Consider the following 24,657-nt stretch of genomic DNA (forward strand, 5'->3'; position numbering starts at 1 on the left):
TGTACTCCAAGACCAAACTTGTCTGTTATTCCAATTATCTTTTTTTTTTCAGGGCAATAAGAGTTAAATGACTTGCCCACTTGCCCAGGGTCACATAGCTAGTAAGTGTCAAGTGTCTGAAGCTAGATTTGAACTCAGGTACTCCTGAATTCAGGACTGGTGCTTTATCCACTGTGCCACCTAGCTGCTCCTCCAATTATCTTTTGATTTTGTTTTTAGCATCCCAATCCTCTATCATGAATGTGACATTGTTTTTTGGTGTTATTTCTAGGAGATGTTGTGGGTCTTCATAGAAATAATCAAGTTTGGCCACTAAGACATTAGTGTTTGGAGCATGAACTTGTACTATTATGAAGCTGAAGGATTTACCTTGCATTCAAACAGATATCATTTTCTCGTTTTTGAGATTATACTCCAGTATTGTTTTTCTCACCCTTTTATTGACTATGAGGGTTGCTCTATTTCTTCTAAGGGATTCAAGTCCTCTGCCACGAGTCTGATTCAACCACAAACTCCCCAGGAAACTGAGTGTGGAAGCTTTTTTATAGGTCCATAACATAGGTAGTCCTTACACACTGCTTCAAGCTGGATTAGTTAGCGTCATCCAAATCCATTGGTTCACTGGACTTGAAGGTGGTCAAAGTCCTTAGCTTCTGAGAACAATACCTTCTTAAGGACTGGCCAGATGTGGTCACAGTATAATTAACTTGAAGTAGGCTAATCAGCAGTCAATCAATCTCACTTAATTCAATTCTTTTAGATTAATCTCCAGGTGAGCCTTTGAGTATCTGCCAAATCCCATTATTTTCTTACAGATTTGGCCCAGGGTAACAGATCTAAATAAGTCTAAAATAAGATAGGATATCAGCCAGTTTCCTGAAAACTGTAGGACATAAGGGGGTTAGGAAAAGTTTCAAGACTCTCACTGCCATTCCTGGGTGATTTAAAAATATATTTATTAATACCCTTTGTCTTAACATCACAGTCATTTCTGGGAAAGAAGAACCCTTCCTATTCCCCAACCCCCATCCCTTCCCACCATCGAACCTGTTTTTGTGACAAAGAAAAAAGATTAAACAAAATCATCAAAAACATATGGCCATATAATAGAGTATGCTGTCCTAGGAGAACATTTTCAACTCCCTGCCAGCAGGGGAGGAGCTGTGTTATATTTTATTGTGAAATGCAAAATGGATGATTTTGATCACATTAAATTAAAAAGGGTTTTATACAAACAGAAGCAATGCAGCCAAAATTAGAAGGGAAGCAGAAAGCTGGGAAACAATTTTTACAGTCACTGTTTCTGACAAAGGCCTCATTTCTACAATGTATAGTCAACTAAATCAAATGTATAAGAATGAAAGTCATTCCCCAATTGAGAAATGGTCAAAGGATATGAACAAGCAGTTTTTTGATGAAGAAATCAAATGATAAATGTTGGAGAAGCTGTGGAAAATTTAGAACACTAATGCATTGTTGGTGGAGCTGTGAACTGATCCAACCATTCTGGAGAGCAATTTGGAACTATGCCCAAAGGGCTGTGAAGCTGTGCATACCCTTTGACTCAGCAATACCACTTTGGGGTCTTTTTCCCAAAGAGATCATAAAAAGGGAAAACGACCCCCATGTACAAAAATATTTGTAGCTGCTCTTTTTGTGGTGGCAAGGAATTGGAAATTGAGAGGCTGCCCATCAATTGGGAAATGGCTGGACAAGTTGTGGTATATGAATGTAATGGAATTCTATTGTTCTTTAAGAAATGATGAGCAGGAAGATTTCAGAGTAACCTGGAAGGACTTGCATGAATTGATGATGAGTGTGATGAGCAGAACCAGGACGACATTGTACATAGTATCAGCAACGTTGTGTGATGTTCAACTGGAAGACTTGGATCTTCTCAGCAGTGCAATGATCCAAAACAATTCCAAAGAACTCTTGATGGAAAACTGTGGATTCTAAATGTACATTAAACCATACTGTTTCTATTTTTTGGTTGTTTTTTTTTCCTTTTTTAGGTTTTTTACTTGTGTTCTGATTCTTCTTTCACAACATGACTAATGCAGAAATATGTTTAATGTGATTATACATATATAATCTTTATCAAATTGCTTTCTGTCTTGGGGAGGGTGGAAGGGAGGGAGGGAGGGAAAAATTGGAACTAAAAATCTTATGGAAACAAATGTTGAAAACTATCTTAACATGTAACTGGAAAATAATAAAATACTTTTATGATAAAAAAGGAAGATGGCTACTGTGACAGATACCTTTACAAGATGACTTCCTAGACTTTACTCAGCCATGGGACTGGCAAGAGGTCAGCAAGTTTATTGAAACAGATATACCTTAGCCCTAATTAAAAGAGAATGTTATAACCACTTTGGGGTACTAGACATGGAAGGTAGAAACAGTAGTGTGAGAAGGGGACACAGGATAAAGTAGGGTATTAGGAAGCAGGCTGTTTTCCCACTAAAGACATGATATTGCATAAAAAAGAGAAGTTTCCCAGGTGAAGGGATTTCACCATGGGGAAAGGTCTTGATGAAGCTCAGCTGCATTGTGATCCTCCCCTCCTCCCACACCTCCAGACACCTAAATGGCTTTGTGTTATGAATGAGGGTGTTTTTTTTTTAATCATCACTATGATAATCAAGGCCTTACCATATTGTCCAAATTTTTTGGATGGACTATCTTCATCTCTATATTTCCTTCTTTCTTAAATATAGGGCAGGGGGAGAGCTAGAGATGCAAGGAAGAGAAAGGTGATATGCACATGAAAATAAGGTTCAGTTGTTAATATCTTCATAAAGATGTTGCTAATCAAGGGTGTGTGGGGTGGAAGGGAGGAAGAAGGAAAGGGGGGAGGGGAGAGAAGAATTAGGTGACCTAAAGAGTTGGGCCTCAGGTGAGAGGCCCCAAAAATTAAATGACTGAGGGTTGATAAGGGCTTCTGAGCTTCTCAGATTTTTCTCACTGTTCAAGATCTGTTCTATATCCCCCCCCATTATTGTCTGACTAAAAACTTTATGGGTTTGATTTCTCCCCTTGCACCCTTGGAATGGCTGTATTTTTGAAGATCTAGGAATCAACGCTACCAGATCCATCTACTGAGACCTTGATACAGGTGTAGTCAGAAGGCTCAGGACCTAGCTACAGAGCCAAGGGATCCTGTGTTTTTAGTGCTTGTAACACTCAGGTTGGTCTAACTCATGGCAGCTAGGCCGGGCCTATCTCAGGTGAATTTGGAAGCTGAGAAGAAATCATCTGAGGTGGGTTTGGGGGCCTTCTCTTGACCTATTCACATACATGGAGAGAACAGAAAAGGACCATTTCAGCAAGCTTTGATGGCCTATTCTCAGTCATTTCAGGCAGATTTGGGGTCCCAGCCTAGGCCATTTCAGTCAGGCTTAGTGACTTTGGCTGGGCCACCAAAGGCAAACTTGAGGCCCTACCTAGAACACCAGGGACAAGTTCCAGGGTTATCTCTGATATATCTTGAGCAGATCCCATAAAACGCTCAGGAGTCAGTACTGAGTTAGTTATTGGGGCCAAGTTTTCCTTTCCTTTAAGTAATGGACATCTACAGCTTCAGCCTAAAGAATCACTGGGGACAGTCCAGACTGGGTCATCTGTGGAACAAGGAATGGGAGAGAGCCAAAGGGGCTCCCAAGCCAGTTCTCCTCCCCAGGAGCCACCCCCAAATAATGAGAAGCAGAGAGGCTTCATTTTCCCTCTGAAGGTGGTAGAGATTCCAATCAAGATGTCACAGGTCAAACAATTTTTAAAAGAAAGAAGGGTAAGAAAACCAAGCCTGGACTAGCAAAAGAAAGACCAGAAGCAGTGTTGGCAGCTTCAGAGTTTGACAAAGGGGACCCAGACTGAGAGCCCACCTCCTAGGAACCTTTGATGTTTAGCAACTGAGCAATTATTGTCAGGACAAGGTAGCCCCAACTCCAAAGCCCAGGTATCAAGGTGTGAAGGGGAGAAGCACAGCCCTTCCTGTTCACATTTCCTGTATGAAGATGTTATGAAGAAAGGTGCCACAATGAACATGATGTTGAGCACAGAAACAAGACTGATAAAGGAGGGACAAAGTTTATATATGTGTGACCAGTTCAACTTCAAGAACATAGAATGGAGATGGAATGAAACCCATACTTGAGAATTGGCAGCAAAGAAATGGTGAAAAGAAAAAGACAAAAATGATTTATTGATGGAAGATTATGTATAGTTAAACTAGTCACTTATAGGGTCAAGATTGTAAAGAATGAAAAGAAACCAGAATATCAAGGAATGGAATGACTAGAGAATAAGAATATACCATTATTTGGAATTTATTTTGTTCATCTGGTTATGACATTTTCTCTATTTAATGATACCACATTTACCAAGCACAGAGGAAATAAAACTATGAAAAGAGACTTCAATTTGGATATAAGAACTGGCAGGGGAGGAGAGGATACTCTGTGAAAAGAAACCAAACCAATCTATAGACCTGATGAACAATGTGGCTTAAGGGTGTATTATGAAATGGGATTGACAGACTCCAGAATGTGTACACTATTGTTGGAGTCTTCTTAGATTCAGACTAATCCCCAATTTAAGATGTCAGGGAGAGAGAGACAGAGAGACAGAGACATGGAGAAATAGAGAGAGACAGAGACACAGAGAGATAGAGAGAGATGGAGGGAGAGACAGACAGAGACAGAGAGAAACAGAGGCAGAGAGAACCATATTTTTTAATTAATAGTACCTAAAAATCTAGCCTGAACTGACAAATATTTCTATATCCTGCCTGATATTTCCCAGATATATGAATATCAGACACATTTAGTATAATAATCTTTTTGGCATTTAAATAAAGATGACAAGGGACTCTCTAAGGCTGCATAAACAGAGATCAGGAGTGCTAGGAAAAGGAATAGTTGTAAAGGCCAGATCTTCTGAAACAGAGAAAGAAATGAAATAATACAAAGACTATCACTTTATTTTTTAAGGTTTATAACCTTTGCCTCATTAAAGGCATATATAACTGTGATAAACATCTATTTAAATGAATTTAATTTCCCTACAATTATATATAATACACTAAGTTCCCCTAGAAGCATATGTCTCAATAATACATATTTCATGAGCAGTTTTATTCTCCAAGTTAGTTTCAAACAGTGCTGAATCCCATGGCTTTGGTGCAACAGAAATAAAGGTCTTGTTGTAAAAACAAAACCTCATGGTAATTATTATAATGGCACTTTAACAAGGACAACAATAAAATGATCTCCTTGTAACATTTGACTAGCATTAACATAAATTTTCGCCCAAATATCTGTGCTTCTTTTTATCAGTAGATAGGGTAATTTTTTTTCTTATTTTGTTTTCCAGAACATAAAGATACTTGAATGATACTGACTAATGTTAGACAATTAGCCTATAAGAGAATACTTGTAGCAACATGATGATTGTAAAGTGGAAAAAGAAAGTTCCAACATGTCCCAATGCCTCCCACATAACAAACATTTATCAGGCAGCCAGAAACAGATCTGGGTTCACAAAACATAGTAAGGCAATGCGAGGAAGCAGACATTTATTTGTGTACTGAAATGTCTCTCCACTACACACCCCAGCCACCCCCTTTTGCACTGGGGATGTGAAATAAAGTGTTTGAATGATAATAAGCATAATAGAGGTTTTCAATGACATACACATATATTTTTATAGTTTCAATATATTTTGTGGGAAATTTCCCTTTTCCTCATGTCAAGATTATTTCAAGATGACAACCTTTTTGCTATTTCCCACTGCACTTGAGATGTGATTAAAAAAACATGAATCACATTTGTCAGCTTTTGAAAATAGACTCCCTGATTTGGATGAAACTTACCCAAAAAGAGTATGAAAAATTACAGTTCAGGAACTATCCAGAGAGCCCTGAAGCAATAGCCTCTTATTGGATCTTTTTCTTTCTTGTAATTTAGGAAACAGAAATAGGAGTAGAAGAATTTGCTGATGCTTGATGTCATTCAGGGTGTGTGTGTGTGTGTGTGTGTGTGTGTGTGTGTGTGTGTGTGTGTGTGTGTGTGTGTGTGTGTGAGAGAGATTTAGGTAGAAACCTTTCTCCTCATTTAAGGGAGTAGGGTAAAGAGGATGAAGAAAAAGGGAAAGAATGAGCCAGAAAGAAGCATGTGTTCTGTTCAACAAGCTAAATTAATATTTATGTTGTTGAAATATTAGAGGCCTTGGAAAATTATTCATCTAAAAGGGTCATAATTATAATGGTGGCAGCAATTGAAATGTAAATCTTAGTGAATAGGAAGAGGGACTTGTTTTCATTGTGCCAGGGGCACCCTGCCTGGCTGCCACAGCTGCAATTGATCATTTCAAATCAAAGTGAGTGGGGGATGTCTCTCGTGGCTCAACTAGGGAAAAAGCAAACTCAGATAGATAGTCTATTCTTCCAGACCTTTATAAAAAATATTGAGCTGCAATGTGTTTCGAATCTCACCTCTGTTGAAATTCCAGCTCTGTAAATCTTCTCCACAATAAACACAGTTCTCAAAATTCATAAAATCTATTCAATACATCTCTAAATTAAGCAGTTTCTCCTTTCTTGTCATTACAGAAGCCAACAGAGTTTGAAACAAATGTGAATTAAATGGTAAAATATGAGACATTCCTGAACACTTTGATGCCACCATTTATAGTGAAGTTCTTTTTTTGGAAAAAAAATGAATATATCAATTACATTGGTAAATAAAGGATACAGAGGAATAGAGAAAGAAAGCATGGAAAACACTGTAGGAGGAGAAGTAATGTGACCTCTGAAAGTATATCTGTAAGAGGCATGAAATAACTTCACACAGTCTTCAGCAGTCTACACTGCAAATGAGAGAGGATAACATATTCCTGCGCCCAAATAATACTGACTGTATAGACATTTCTTAAAGTCCATTAAATTCTATTTGACATACACTTAACAAGATTTAATCACAGATGCCAGTCTGCCATCCAACCCATTAATCTAGCTGTTTTTCCTAAGAAAATTGTATTTTAAAAGATCTTTTTTACTCAATTTAATTTAGTCATCCTTTAAATTTCATGTATTTATCATGTAAATGAGCCTTATTTGCAAAAGAAAAGCATGAGACAGTGAAATAAATAGTTATTTCATTAAAATGGATACAAAAAACCCCTGTGATTAGGGTAATTAATTTGCACACTAAAAGCTATCTTCCTAGTTCAGATCATTAATATTGATGGCTTTCAATTTTGTTCTCAGCAACATTCCTTGAAATATGTTAAAAACTGGCAAACAGGGATGAAAAAGTAGCCTTGGAGGTTAGAATAGAAAATGAGGCAATTTTCATGGCCTCTAATTCACAGTTAGCAGCAGAGAGCTGGGGGTCCTATGTCCTAGAGTAAACTTACCTAACTGTATTGAGTGACTGGGTGTAGTTTGTTTTGTGGCAAGTGTCACTTATCAATGCCTGTCACATATTGATGTGTGCCCTTTTTTAGAGGGAGAAAAACATACCATTTAAATTGCAAAATAATATTACAGGAGATTATGTCTAGTTACCACATGCTGTTGTGCACAGTATTGCCAGATAACAAGGCAGAGTCTGTCAATATACCTTGCTCATTAGATTTTCATCTGCATATTATGCAAATTGAGTTGAATGGGCTTTTACTTTGATGCCTCTCTGCCACAAGTTTTAGGCAAAACATACTTTTTTTTTTGTTTCTACTCTGTTCAGCAGATTTATTCTGACAAAGACCTTTTGGAAAATGTGTTACATCAGTGTTGCATACTATCAAATGAACCTGTAGACAAACTCACCAAAATAAAATCCTAGAACAATTTTTAAAGAACTTGAACTTGTAATGGGCTCAGACAACCTCTATTATAGAATAAAATTCCATTTAGGCTATAACATGCAAATAAATAACATACATATGTGTTTTACATATTAACTTGTTATCTATCAAACACTGAAGATTTATAACAGAGCAAATAGGAGGTCATCTGAGATGTAAGGAATTGAGATGACAGGCAACCAGAAAAGGCCTCTCCCAGAAGATGGGATTTGTGCAGAATCTTGAAGGAAGCAAGGGAAAGAAGGAAATGATGATGAGAAGGGAGGGCAGAAAGCCAGTGAAAAAGCAGGGAGCAGGGAGATGGAGAATCATGTTCAAGAACCAGCAAGAAGAACCGGTCTAACTCTCCATGTGAAGGACAGTAAAGTATAAGACTGGAAAGGAGGAAACCACCAGCTTGTGAAGGACTTTTTAAAAGCCAAACAGCATTTTTATGTCATCCTGGAGGGACCTATTAGAGTTTATTGAGTGAGGGTTGGGGAATAACATCGTCAGACTTGTAATTTAAAAAGATCATTTCATCAGCAGAATGAAGGATAGATTGGAGTGGGGAAAAACCTGGGGCAGGAAAACCAACCAGAAGGTTTTTCAGGCAGCCTTTCATACTGCTCTACTGAAGGAAAAAGTCCAGATATGAGGTTCTGAGGGCTTGTCACCATATTATGGTAGCTGTGTGAGTAAAGAAAGTATATCTTTATCCATATCTATATCATTCAAATGGATCTATACAAATATCAGTGATGTATCTACACACATATGTATATAAAATGGGTAAGTAATAGATATAAAGTTGTGAAGGTAGAAACAGCAAAACAGATTGTATACAATCCAAGAGATTGGATATGTGTGAGGTAAGTGTAAGTCACAAGTTGTTATTTATATTTATCCTTGCTTTCTTGGGTACATTATATCTTCTGCAGGTTTGAGAACAGGGCTATTTCACTCCTGTTTTTTTTTTTTCTGGATAACACAATCTAAGAATACAAATATCTGCCAGACATTTAAAATATGTTACCAATTCACACATAGATGTACAGTCTGCTAAGGTGGTTTTGTAGGCTGTCTCCTGTCACAAATGGGAATACTGTTAATCGTTTTAAATTTCAGATAGTCAAATGTGATGCATGATATGATTTTCCCCTTTCCTAGCTATTTGTGCTGACACACTGCATTTTAAATTCCCAATTCCCACTTGAAAGATGATATAAGTTACACAAAGTACAGTAATTGCTCTCTTGTCTCTTTCACTATGAAGCTGATTTTAGACTAGTAAATCACTTCAGAAAATAGGGATTACAGAGCAGAACACTACTTTAAAAACAAGCTTTTCTTCTGTTTTTACTGTCATGACTATTTTGTTAATATTTAAACACTACTTTAGAGTATAGATCATGTCACATTCTTTTCTCTTCTGAATAAAATGCCAATGCCTGTCTTTTTTGTTTGGTTATTTCTAATTCTATAGTATAAACTCAACTCCATGAATAAGTGCAGTTTGCTTAATTAATTCAGTCTCTTGGGTTGTTAGATTTCAATTTCCTCTGTGTTTTTGAAGCATTAATTGTAAAAAAAAAAAAATGAAGTATTTTGATCACTAATGGTTAATCCCTTACAGGGAGGAGCTAGGCGAATACATAAAGGGATAGTCAAAACTATGAAAGTTTCTCCATATCAACCCTAAGAGTATACACTGATTTTCTTCTCACATTGTCCTATTTTATGAACTACCTCAAGTGGTATACTTCAGGTGGACTGTAATGAGACAGTGCTCAGCTATATCAGTGCAGTGGCAGCAACAGTGAAGTTATAGCAACGTATTAATTAAATGAAGGGATACACCAACAAATCTAATTGTTATTCATAGCAAGCATAGAGCAAATAGCTTATCTATTTGCTTTTAAAGTAAAAACTTGTCTTTGGTCTGTCTTGTTTAGAAAGATGTGTATGGACTGAAAGACTTTTACTAAAAGATGATATTGAAAAGCCATCATCCCAAGGTTTTTGACGTAATGCTTCTTTCTTCCATTTTTCTCTAAAACACATATTCTCTCTCTCTCTCTCTCTCTCTCTCTCTCTCTCTCTCTCTCTCTCTCACACACACACACACACACACACACACACACACACACAGCATCTTACAACATGTTTCTTACAATATGTTTTTTTAACCTACTTAAACCCAGAATGACTAGCTGAATTTAGTAGTGAGTTCAGCTTTGATTTCCACTACCTCTATAAAGAACTGATGGCAAGAGGTTACATATGAGATAAAATGCCCTAACTACTGAAATCAGAGACAACTTTGAAAAATGACACCTAAGGGTTTCTATTTTCATTAAGCCATAACAGATAGGAAGAAATTTTAAAATAAAATTTTCATAAGTATGTACTTGTGTTGAAATCTGGCATTAAACACTTACTAGTTATATGACTTTGGGTAAGCCACTTAACTTCTGTCTGACTCAGGTTCTTCAATTATAAAAAGGGCATGATAATCACAATTCTCCTAAATGGTTGTTGAACTATCTTATGAGATATTTGTAAAGTTCTTAACAATGTGCCTGTCACATAGGATGTGCTTAATAGATGATTGTACCCTCCTCTTACCCACCTACTCAAAAGTCAGTACATTTTTGTAGGTTTATAGTAAATATGATTAAAACCAGAAAAAGCTAATTAGAACTTGAATATACTATTACTATTATGAACATTAATTTAGATTTACAGGGAAAGAAGTTATTCAAAAAGCTAAACTGTTTACATCCCTACAGGGGAAGATTTTACTTATAACTCTTGAGATCTATATCTCTATTTTGTCAGATAGAAGGGGTATACATAGAAGGTATTAGGTTGACTTTGATGTGATGATATAAAAAAACTTAAGGGGTGGAAAAAAAAAGGAGAATATGAGGAGAAGAGGAAAGGGGAAATGGAATGGGGTTAATTATATCATATGAAGACATGCAAAAGACCTATTACAATAGAGGGAAAGAAGGGAGGAGCACTGTTTCAACCTTAATCTTATCAGATTTGGTTCAGAGGGAATAACATATATACTCATTTGGATAAAGAAACTTAATTTACCCTTTAGAGAAGTAAAAGGGTAAAGGGAAAAGGGGGATACTTATAGAAGGGAGGGCAGAAGCAAGAAATTGAACAAGCCATCAATGAACTCTTTAAGAAAAAATCTCTAGGATCAAATGGGTTTACAAGTGAATTCTATCAAACATTTATAAAACAATTAATTCCATTACTATATGAATTGCTTGGTAAAATAGGTGAAGAAAGAGTTCTACCAAATTCCTTTTATTACAAAAATATATTGTTGGTAACTAAACCAGGCAAAGTCAAAACAGAGAAAGAAAATTATAGAAGAATTTCTCTAATGAATATCAATTCAAAAATTTTAAATAAAATATTAGTAAGAAGATTACAGCAATTCATCACCAGGATAACATATATATATATATATATATATACACATATACACATATATACATATACATATATATATATACATACACATATACACATATATACATATACATATACATATATATATATATATATATATATATATATATATATATATATATATATATATATATATATATATACTAGGAATGCAGGGCTTTTTCAACGTTAGAACCATCAACATAATCAAGAACATCAATAACAAAACTAACCAAAATAATGTGATTATCTCAATAGATTCAAATAAGTATTTGATGAAATACAGCACTGGTTCTCATTAAAAACATGAGAGAGCATAGGAATAGAGAATTCCTTAAAATGATAAGCAGTATCTAACCTAAAACCATCAGCAAAAATTTTACGTGATGGGGATATGTTAAAGGTATTCCCACTAAGATAAGGGGTGAAACAGGGATGGCTGTTGTCACCTCTGTTATTTAATATTGTACTAGAATTGTTAGCTTTAGAAATAAGTGTAGAAAAAGGAATTAAAAGAATTAGAACAGGCAATGAGAAAAGAAAACTATCACTCTTTGCAGATGATATGATTTTATGCTTAGAAAATCATGGAGAATCAACTAAAAAACTACTTGACCCAATTAACACTTATAGCAAAGTTTCAAGATATAAAATAAATCTACATAAATCATCAGCATTTATATACCTGACCAACAAAGCTCAGCAGCAAAAGATAGAAAGAGAAATTCCATTTAAAGTAACTGTGGACAATACAAAATACTTGGAAGTTTACTTCCTAAGAGAAACTCAGGAACTCTATGAACACAATTACAAAATACTTCTCACACAAATAAAACCAGATCTAAATAATTGGAAAAATATCAATTGCTCATGAATAGGTCAATCTAATATAATAAAAATGACAATTCTACCTAAATTAATTTACTTATTTGATGCCATACCAATCAGACTACCTAAAAATTATTTTTAGAGCTACAAAGAATAATAACAAAAATTCATCTGGAAGAACAAAAGGTAAAGAATATCAAGGGAACTAATGAAAAAAATTGCCCAGGAAGGTGACCCAGCCTTACCAAATCTGAAGCAGCAGTCATCAAAACTACTTGGTACTGGCTAAGAAATAGAGTGGTAGATTGATGGAATAGGTTAGGTACAGGAGACACAGTAGTAATTGACTATAGTAAACTACTGTTGATAAACTCAAAGATTCTAGCTTTGGGGATAAGAAATCACCATTTGATGAGAACTGCTGAGAAAACTAAAAGATATTATGGCAGAAACCAGGCCTAGACCAACAGATGTTGTATATCAAAATAAGGTCAAAATGAGTACTTGATTTAGACATAAAGGATAATACCCTATGCAAATTAGGAGAAAAAGGAATAGTTTACCTCTCAGATGTATGGAGAGGAGAAGAATTTATGACCAAACAAATGATGGAGAATATAATGAAATGCAAAATGGATGATTTTGATTACATTAAATAAAAAAAAAAAGATTTTGTTCAAACAGAATTAATGCACCCAAAATTAGAAGGTGTAAGGGCCAAATTTAGTAACGGGAGAGTTAATTGGGTGGCTCACTTTAATATTGAGGTAAGAAAAGAAACAGCCTCTTTTGAAAACAAAACAGGTTTATTAATGGGAACAAGTTTAAAACATCTGAATCACACAAGTGTGATTAATAGAACTAGAAACAATGTATAAATCTCTGGGCTAAAAAGGCCCCAGACACCCGAACCTGCCTCCAGCCCTGCTAGCTCCTAGCTCTGCCTCAAAATAACCAAACTCACCACTCCTGAAATTTGCAGCTTTAAGGAGAATCAGCTGTGCAGTCTCTTCTGTTTTTGTCCAAAAAGTCAAACACCAGCAGCTCCTCTAAATGTCTGCCTTCCTTCCCTGTTTCTCTCAGAACCCTCTCTTTTAACTTTTAACTTTTTCTCCCTCTCCCTAACTCCTTCTAACTGAGTATCCACTCTAACAGACTTTTTCACAGGAAGAGGAGGGGAGGTTCTTTGCCATGCTGAGTCTCCAATTGGCTCAGCACACCCACACAGGCTGTCCCCATTATAATCTAGCCAGACCCATGTGGGCATGGGAAAGCTAAAAGAGGAAGGCATAGTTACATAGTTTCAATAAATGTTACCTGTGGTCAGAGTTCCTCTTGTTTCTTCAATTACCTCCCAAAGTACACACCCAAGCTTAAATTTTTTTCTAGTCTGTCCTTAAGATAAGGTTATGAAAACCCCAAATCACCATTAATTCCTTACAAAGGGAAGCAGAATGCTTGGAAACAATTTTTATAGTCAGTGTTTCTGATAAGGGCCTCATTTCTAAAATATATAGAGAACTAAATCAAACTTATAAGAATACAAGTCATTGCTCAATTGAAAAATGTTCAAAGGATATGAATAGGCAGTTTTCAGATGAAGAAATCAAAGCTATCTACAATCATATGAAAAAAAATGGTTTAAATTACTACTGATTACAGAAATGCAAATTAAATCTATCCAATTAGCTAATATGATGAAAAAGGGAAATGATAAATGTTAGAGAAGATTTGGGACAATAGGAACACTAATGCACTGTTGGTGAAACTGTAAAGTGATCCAGCCATTCTGGCAAACAATTTGGAACCATGCCCAAAAGACTTTAAAAGTTTTTGACTCAGTAATACCACTACCAGGTCCATATCCCAAAGAGATAATAAAAAAGGGAATAGGACCCACATGTGGAAAAATATATGTGCTCTTTTTGTGGTAGCAAAGAAATAGAAATTGAGGGAATGCCAATCAATTGGGGAATGGCTAAAAAAAATGTGCTATATTAATATAATGGAATACTATTGTGCTATAAGAAATGATAAGCAAATGGATTTCAGAAAAACCTGGAAAGATATACATCAATAGATGCTTAGTGAAATGAGCAGAGTCAAGAGAACATTGTGCACACTATCAACAACGTTGTGTGATTATCAACTGTGATAGACAACTCTCCTCATTGATACAAAGATTCAAGACAATATCAAAAGACTCATGGTGGAAAATTCTCTCCATCTTCAAAGAAAGAACTATAGAGTCTGAAGGCAGATTGAAGCATAGTATTTTCACTTTTGTGTTGCTTTTTTGTTCTAGTTTTTTATTCTTTTTCATATTTTTTTTTACTTTTGTTCTGATACTTATAACATGACTAATGTGGAAATATGTTTAAAATTATTGTAATGTATAACCTATATCAGAATTCTTTTTGGCTTTGGGAGTGGGCAGGGAAGGGATGGTGGGAGGAAAATTTGGAACTCATAAAATAGCTTTACATGTAATTGTGATTTTTAAAAATTAAATTGTTAAATTTTTTAAAAGAACTAGAAAAAAAGGAAAAAAAAAGGAAATTGAGGGGACACCCATCAATTGGGGAATAGCTGAACGAGCTATGATATATGATTGTGATAGAACACTATTGAGTTATAAAAATGATGAGTAAGGTGGTCTCAGAAAAACCTGATGACTTATATGAACTGATGCAAAGTTAAGTAAGCAGAACCAGGAAAATAGTATACACTCTGACATCAATATTATAAAAATGATTATATTAATGATTTAGCTACTCTGGTAAACATAATGATTGAAGACAAGTCTGAAAGACTCATGATGAAAAATGCTCTTTACCTCCATAGAGAGAACTGACAAACTTTGACTGCAAGGTGATATGTATTTTTTAATATTTTTATTTATCTTGCTTTTTGATAATATGAGTAATATGGAAATATTTTACATGATTTCAGATGAATAATTGACATATTGCTTTTGTTTTTAGTGAACAGAGGAAAAACTGAATGAAAGTAGAGAATTTGAATCTCAAATTTAAAAAAATGCAAAAATAATAAATTTATTTTAAAAATGTTTAAAAGATTATCAACCCATACTCCCAGATCTTATTTAATTGGATTACCTCTCTGGCCATTCATTATGTTCAAGTTTAAAAGAGATACATATATCATCTTCCCATATTTGCATGTAAGCAGTTTATTTTTATTTAGTTCTTTATGCTTGTTTATTTATATATACTGCTTTATGTAACTCTTTGCTCCTGCCATTGAAGTTTCTATGCAGCTCTACTCTTTAATTAAGAATATTATGAAGTCTTCTGTTTCATCAAAGATCAATTTTCCCCCAGTAGTATTATACTCAGTTTTTCTGGGTAAGAAATTTTTGGTGGCAAATCCATATCCTTTGCATTCTGGATTACTGCATTCCAGTTTTCTCACCTCCCTTATGATGGTGGTTGCTAAACAATATATGATCATGCCTGGCTCCTTAGAATTTAAAGTCCTTCTTCCTGCTTGTAGTATTTTTCTTTGACTTGGAAACTGGATTTTGGCTAAGACGTTTCTGCCAATATTCATTTTAAGGTTTCCTTCAGGAAGTAGCCAAAAATTCTTTCTATTTATAATTTGCACTCTGATTCCAAGATATTTGAACAATTTTATTTTTAATATTTCTTATCTAAGCTCTTTTTTCCATCATAGTATTCAGATAGTCCAATTATTCTTATTTTTTCCTCCTTACTGTTTTTTTTTTAGGTCAACATTTTATACTACCATATACCTTATATTTTCTTCTATGTTTTCAGTATTTTCATCCACATGTTTTTAATATTTTGTCTACTTTTTGATCCATTCAAAATAGCAGAAGGATTGTGATTGTGCAAGATTTTGTGACTCTTGTGCCAAACAGTCAATTCCCTGTCCAGTTCTTTCTTTCATAGATTCCACCTACATTTTTCCTCAAGTTCTCTCTAATTTTTTTTCTTTTCTTTTTGGCAGGGCAATGAGGGTTAAGTAACTTTCCAAGGATTACACAGCTAGTATCAAATATCTGAGACTAGATTTGAACTCAGGTCCTCCTGAATCCAGAGCCAGTACTTTATCCACTATGCCACCTAGTTGCCCCTCTCATTTCATTTATTAAATAAATATCTCTTAAAAATCTTTCTTCATCTCTTTCATGAATTCTAAATGAATTTGTGCCCTACTTGTATTTTTCTCTGAGACTTACAGACATTTTGTAGTTATTCACTTATTCTGGGTTTGTGTCTTGAACTTTCCTGACACCATGATAGACCTTTTTATTGAAATTCCTTTTTGTTTTCGCATTCCTCCAGTGTACATCTTGAATTTTTAGGATTAGACTCTGACATACTTTTTTGGGGGATGGGGCAATGAGGGTTAAGTGACTTGCCCAGAGTCAGAGAGCTAGTAAGTATCAAATGTCTGAAGTCAGATTTGAATTCAGGTCCTCCTGAATTTATCTACTGCACCACCTAGCTGCCCCTGACATTCTTCTTGAGAGAAGGTCTGGGTTGCTGCTTTCTTAGACTATTGAGGATTGTGTTATTCTAAGATTTCAGGGAGAGTCTTGGGACTTATAAGTTTTCAATGATCTGAATGAGGCCTAATCCAGGGCAAAGCCTGATTTCTGAATCTTGGTCCAAGATTTTCAAATTCCTGACCTTTTGGGGGGTCTGAACAAAATTAGATTGCTGTTAGACTCATACCTTATGGGCCATATGAAATACTCTATTGTTTCAGTGTGACAAAAGCCCTTTGGACTAGAATTCCTGCTCTGGATATTTTTCTGCAGGGAGCTGCAAATCTGGGGGTTGGGAGTGAGGTTTAATCTGGAAGCCAGGAAGAAGGCTGGATGAAGGATGATAGCCAATCTGGACCTCTTCATAATAAGGGCCCTACAAAAGAAATTGATCAATGGGAGAGGAAGTAGGGATGGTTGGATATTCTGGGGTGTAAAGCCTTAGTTCCCGTGGTGGGAGCTATGCCTCAACTTTTCATTAAAAGGGATTCTACACAGAAAGTCGTGAATCACAGGAAGAGGCTCAGGTTTCAAGCATCTTCAGGTTAATTAGGCTATTGGTACAGAGGTGGAAGAAGTCCAAGAGTCATTATGCAAATGAAATGCATAAAAGATCTATATCCTCTGCCCCAACAATTCCATTGCTAGACCTATAAGCCAAGGGAGTCAAAAAGTAATATGAAAGTTTTTGGATGCATCATAACATTAAAAGTAATACCTTTTGGGGCAGCTAGGTGGCGCAGTGGATAGAGCACCGGCCCTGGAGTCAGGAGTACCTGAGTTCAAATCCGGCCTCAGACACTTAACACTTAACTAGCTGTGTGACCCTGGGAAAGTCACTTAACCCCAATTGCCTCACTAAAAAAAAAAAAAAAAAGTAATACCTTTTGTGCTTGTATATGATATCAAAAAATGTAGAAGCTTACTGAATGGGAAGTAACTGAACCATTTATGTAATACAAATGTAATGGAATATAAAGAATTCACAAAAGCTGGTAAGTAAAGCAAACAGAACCAAGAAATCACTATGCATAATGACTACAAGTAAAAGAACAAAAATAACAGCAATAAATTGACATTGAAAGATATATAATTAAAATGACCAATCTTTGTCCTGGAGAAGAATTGTGAAAATACATTTCACCCTTATTGTTGTAGAGGTAGGAGATACTGTCAAAATCTTGCTTAATTTTCAGAAATGATTTTTCTTTCTTTTTTCTTTTTTGCAGGGCAATGGAGGTTAAGTTACACAGCTAGTAAGTGTCAAGTGTCTGAGGCTGGATTTGAACTCAGGTACTCCTGAATCCAGGGCCAGTGCTTTATCCACTGCGCCACCTAGCTGCCCCCAATGATTTTTCTTAGTGTATAATTCAATTAATTAATAATTTCTTATTTTTTTGATAATCTTTGTTCCAACTAATGCTTGCTTCAGGGGGAAGGGAAATGATTATCTATATCTGAATCTGATGACAATCACTTGAAAAAAAAAATTTTTAAGAAATGTATGATAACGTATACTGGTGGTACATGTGCCCATGCATAATTTAGTTGATGAATAATAAAAATTAAAGGTAAAGTATATACACTGATTTTGCCATACTTTGATTAACTTTCTTGCATTATTCAACACAATAAGTAGTTGATTCTAGAACTTAAGAAGTTGCCTTCTTGCTACCAGAGGGAAAATAGCAAAAATTACACCTCAGGTAGAGGTGATAGAAGGTTGTTAATTCAGATAGTCTCCATACATATTTTAGTGCATATTTGTAGGTTGAATTGATATTTTTTAAAAGACTGCCACATTTAAAAATGAAAACAATCTGCCATTAATTTCTACATGCAAAAGATACAGTCATATACACTAGCAAATTAATTTATAAAATTCTGCTGTTCTATTTTGTATGAGAAACATTGGATGTGAAGTTAGAAAAGTCAGATAATAAAGGGATGATTCATCTTAGTTCTGTCAAGATTGTATTAATGTGGGTACAAATTGAGTGGGAAAAATTCCAAAATCCTTTCAAAGAATTATGTCAAATGGAAAAATCACTCGTGCATGTCATACATATGAATATAGAAAAATTATTTTGAGAGTTTATCATGAACTCCAAACCTTTTCTGATGAAACAAACCTTTCAAGGGTTAGCGCTGGAAAAATGTTCAGATTAACAAACAGACATATCACATATACATTTAAACAGACACACACACACACATATATACATATAATGTGTATGAGCATTCCAATCTTCATATACTAAGAAATTCTATTTCCATACTGCATAAATAGTTTAAATATTATTAATTAACCAACTCCCAATCTCTCATTTCTGTTAAAACAAACTTTTCAAGGGTTAGCACTGGAAAAAAATTTCAAATTAATACACATGTTACAAAATATATGTACATATGTACATACATATATACAAACAGACATATAGACATAGAATATGTGAGAATTTGTGTATTCATAAGTAAGGAATTCTCTTTTTATGGTGCATAAGTAGTTTAAACTTTATTAATGAACAAACTCCCAATTTCTCAATTTTTCCTTGGAAGTAGGCCATCAGTTTGAGAAAACTTTAATACGTTTTTGCATCAGTTATGTGTTTTCACATCCATAAACCCATTTTCCAAAGAAAATTTCCCTAAAGCAAAACTTCATACCTGTCACCTTGTTGTTTTCTTACTTTCTAAAATTAAAAATGAAAAACATGTTTAGTGAAATATCTACCAACTGATTCTATCCATTGAAGAGTCTGATTAAACAAGCAAGTAAATCCCCTCACAGCTGACCAAGCACACTGAAATTTGGGTCAGCCTCCTAGGAACAGTAATATATTTGGAACCAAACCAGATTTAAAGGGAGAGGGATAATTTTGAAAGCTAAGCATATCCTTTGGATTGTTTTGAACATATTCTTTTAAAAAATATTAACTGTTTTTACAAACACACCACTTTCAAGAAATTTTCTTCCAAAACCCCAAACAATATATTTAATTCCAGAGAAAAATAATTTTATTCAAAATTAATCATTTTTGCTATTTCACAAAAGTATAATCATTTATCAAGATCCCTGTAAAAATCCTCCTAGATATTTTAAAATACATTTTTATTTAACTCCTGACAAATTTATGTTGTAGGAGCAAAAATTTACTCTTTTCTGATTAAGAAAGCCTTTCCATTTTGCTTTTAAAAAATCTATTTTGTGAAAAGCAATGACCCTGCATCAGGACAGAGTGATTATACAGTATTTACTTAGCCTGGAAAATGTCAAAGAGAATGGAAGACACACAGCCTTGGGCTTATCAGGGAAAGTATAGGCGATTCATGAAAAATCATAAATAAGTGATGAACATCTTCTGTTAAGATATGTTCAACAGTAGGGAATCTCTTACTCCCAAATTTCAAAATACATAACAGGAAATATATTTGGTAAAAGTGACATGGAACAAGATTAGATATGCTGCTTCTAACACATTTCAAGGTAATCCAGTGTTGTTGTTTTTTAAATCAATAAAAGGAATAAAAATATTATCAGATAATAGAATGTAACTTAAAGTATCATCATAATAATCAAAGTCTTTAAAAGAATGAGGTTTTCTTTAAACACATCTGTTCTAGGTTATGAGGTAGCTAGATGGCTCAGTAGATAAAGCACTTGTTCTAGAGTCAGGAACACCTCAATTCAAATTTGGCCTCAGATACTTACTTGTTTTGTGATCCTGGGCAACTCACTTAGCCTTTTTGCCTTAATCCACTGAAGAAGAAAATGGCAAACAATTCCAGTATCTTTGACAATAAAATCTCATGGATAGTATTATAGTTCACTAGATCATGAAGAGCAGGACACAACTGAACAACTGAAGAAAGCTAGCTTATAGGTAACTCTCTCAGCCAGTAACTTGCAAATGAGGAACCCTAAGAAAGGAGAGTGACAAAACAGGAAGATGGGAGGAAAAGAAGAAATTATAAATGAAATATCTAGCGTATATAAGACTTTTTTCTTTCCTTTACTTTTCCTTGCTTTCTTCCTTGAAAATACCTCATTTGTACACATGATATATATTTGGCAAATAATATTATGCAAAATGTAACTTATAGCATAGTCTTTGCTCAGATAGACACATCACTGCCCAATGTCTGAGGCACCAGCCCTCTTCTCCATGATCTTTATAGAAATATGAAAGTCTAAGTTTTACTGTGCAAGTGTATTAAAAGCTTCAATGTGGATTCTTAATTATTTGAGTATTAGAAATGGACTGAACTAATTCTAAATAAAATTCTAAAGTAAATAGTTTAAAGAATCCCAAAATTCTGGAGTGAAGGAGGCTCAGAGGACATCTTATTAAACACATGAATGATTACAATGATCAGTCTGGTTCTGAAGCTGATATGGTAAATTCTTAGGCACAGCTTCTTGCCCAGAAAGGTGAGATGAAAGCTTCCTAGGATTCTCTATCCTGATATTGCTACTTCTTGACATCAGTCCTTTGCAAAAGGAGCCTGATGACTTAAAACAAAATTTTTAAAAAATGAAAATTGATTATATTAGAGATAAAATTCAAGCACCATCTTCCGCATGAAGCCTGATCATACCCCCAGCTGCTAATATGGTGTTGAGAATCAGGTTTCCCTCCCCAACTACCTTATATTTATTTGTGTCTGTTCAGTTTATAGTTACATGACATTCTTATATATAGACTTGTTATCTCTCCCATTAAAATATAACCTCATTGAAAGTAGGGATTCTTTCATTTTTTTTCTAAAAAGTGCCTGTGCTTAATAAAATTTTGTTGATAAATATCCACCCACCAATCAATCAAATAAATGCATTTATCTTTAACTTCCTATGATATAGCAGGCATTATGGATTTTAAAAAACTTGCCCTCAGGTAGCTATATATAATTTTTGGAGAGACAATATGTCCACCTGTAAGTATAGAAAAAGTATATAAAGTAATTACAAATTAATTTGGAAGAGGATTACTAGAGTGAGGAATCAATCAATAAACAATTATTATGCATCTACTATGTGCCTGGAACTGTGTTAAGCTTTGGGGATACAAAAAAGAGACAAAAGACAGTCCCTGTCCTCAAGGAGCATACAATTTAATGGGGGAGACTACATACAAACATATATACAAAGCAAACTATGTACAGGATAAATAGGAAATAAAACACTGGAATTAATAGGGGTTATTAAAGTCTTCCTGTAGAAGGTGTAATTTTAGCTGGTATTTACAGGAAGCCAAAGAGGTCAGTAGTCAGAATAGAGGAGGAAAGATATTGTAGACATTGGAGACAGCACGACAAAATACCCTGAGCCAGGACATGGAGAATCTTCCTCATGAACCAATGTTGCTCAGTTTAAGAGTACATGTTGGAAAGTAAGGTATAAGAAGACTGACAAGGAGGGCAGGGATTAAGTGATGAAGGGCTTTAAATGCCAAACAGAGCATTTTGTATTTGGTCCTGGAGGCAATAGGAAACCACTGGAGTTTATTGAGTAGAGGGAAGGCACATGATCAATTTACATTTTATGAAACAGAAACATTAAATATTTCATGTAGGAAGAGGCACTTCAGCCAGGTTTTAAAGTGAGAACCAACTTATATTGCAGACATGGCAAAATACTTGTAAAACAAAACAAAACAAAAGAGTGTGTTGTATAAGGAAGCAAAAATAGACCAATTTTGCTATAACATAGCATGTATGTAAGCAAATAATTGACATTCTTGAAACTTGTTTGTTTCCACATATATCTTTCAGATGCCACTCTTAGAAAAGAAGCACGTTGGGATGGACAGTGAAATCTCCCCACATATATTTCTCCCTCTCAAGATAGAGAACATATGTGCTTTTTGCAGATTTTTTTACCTCTCCTCTGCCTTCCCCATTCCTCTTCCAAAAACTCTCAAGGATTCAATTTCACTCCCCAAAGTTTCTTTCTAAAACTCAGGTTCTGTATATTCTAGGGATTCTTGTGCCTACAAAACTGGGATACACACATAAAGTTCATTATGATTTAATTCAGTCTTATAAGTAAAAAGAAAAGGGGATATTTTAAATGTCCTTTGATATTAAATATATACATTTTTGTGGCAATTGCATTATAGTATTATATTAACACATTGTCCATAATATCCTTGTCATGAGTGTTCTCACCACTTTAAAATTACTTTGTATATATTATTTTCACCCTTGTAGAAAGTAAGCTTCTTAAGAGCAGGGACCATTTTTAGTTTTGTCCTTTAATCCCACCAACTGGCATCTAGCCTAGAACACTGTAGATACTAAATAAATGCTTGATGAACTGAGGCTAAGTTGAACTGAGTCTAATCATGCTTCTGCCATGTAAAATGTACAACACTTTATAACTAATATCTGTGCCTTACTTTTGTTATTTATAAGATTAAAGGATCCAGTGTAATTTGATTTACTTCTGAAAATGCTAGCAGGAAAAAAATGAAAGGCGTATAGCTGGGTGAATGAGATATAAAACTATTCCTATTTGTGGATTTTATGATGCTTTACTTATAAAATCCTTAGGAATCAGCAAAATACTAACTGAGATAACTAATAGCTCATAGGCTATAAATAAAACTTCATTAGCACTTCTGAATAATAACAGCAAAATCCATGAGGTAATGATAAAAAAGGAAATCTTATTTCACTAACTACACAATATATAAAGTATCTTGGTATAAAACTTTTTAAAAAATATATTTAAAAAATATATTGATTCAATGACAAAATGTTCCTTAAAGAAATATATACTAATTCATATGTCAAGGAAAATTCAGTGCTCCTGGTTAAGCTTATCAAATATAATAAAATGATAATACCAACAAAGTTAAATTACAATTTTAATGTTATATCAATGAAATTATCAATATACAGAATCAAAAAATGAAATTGGGAATAAAATGTCTAATACGTAAATAAGAATTTATGTAAAGAGTCAGAGGTGGAGAAACAATACTTTCAAACTTCATGTTATATTATAAAGCAAAAGTAATAGAAATCATCTCATATAGGTGAGATAGTATCTTTTTAAATAGGTGAGTCCATGAAACAGATTAAAAAAGAGAAAAACTGGAATAATGGAATACAATACCTCAGAATACAAGAAATGAGAAAACATAAATCACTTAAGAAAGAACTCCCTACTTGATTTTAAAAACTGCTGAGAAAACCGCAAAAGAGACTGGCAAAAACTAGGTCTAGAACAAAGCCTTACATCATATCCTACAATAAGTGAATGTGACCTTAATATTGATGAAAATACTATGAAAATATTAGAAGAGAATCAGATTATATGCCTCTCAAAACTATGGGTAGGAAACACCTTCTTCACCAAATAAGGGACAGAGGTAATTACAAAAGATCCATAGATAAATTTTAAGTATTTGAACAGAAAAGAAGTTATATCATGAATATATTCCTCTAAAAACTTGGCGGCCATTGCATGAAGTAAAAAATAAAGAAATATATGAAATTATATTTTAAGATAGAAAAAAAGATTTATTATTGATGTAAGAATCAACTGTCAATGTAAAGTCAAACCACATCTTCAGAGTTAAAATCAGGATGAAAAAATAACAATGAGAAAAATCTAAGGCATACATTCAAAATAATTTTGCTACAGAACTATTAAAATTAAATAACTGAGACACCCCAAATTTTGTATGTTTCAGCCATAGTGGATCAGGCTTCATGGTTCCAGGGCAGAAAAACAGACCTGTGGTTGCTTGCAGACCAGAGGCGAGGAGAGGAATAAACATACCTCTCCTTAAATCATAAGACCTTAGATGAACTAAAAACATAAAAATTCCTACAAGTATCTCTGAAAACAGTTGCTCCAAACCCTTGAAGCTTGGGGCAGTGCCTCCTCCATCCTGGAAGCAGTACCCCACTCTAGAGTTAAAAGTCAAGACATAGTCTAGAAAATAACAAAGCAGAAAAAT

The sequence above is a fragment of the Dromiciops gliroides genome, chromosome 1 (genome assembly GCF_019393635.1).
Source record: "Dromiciops gliroides isolate mDroGli1 chromosome 1, mDroGli1.pri, whole genome shotgun sequence".
Lineage (NCBI taxonomy): Eukaryota > Metazoa > Chordata > Mammalia > Microbiotheria > Microbiotheriidae > Dromiciops > Dromiciops gliroides.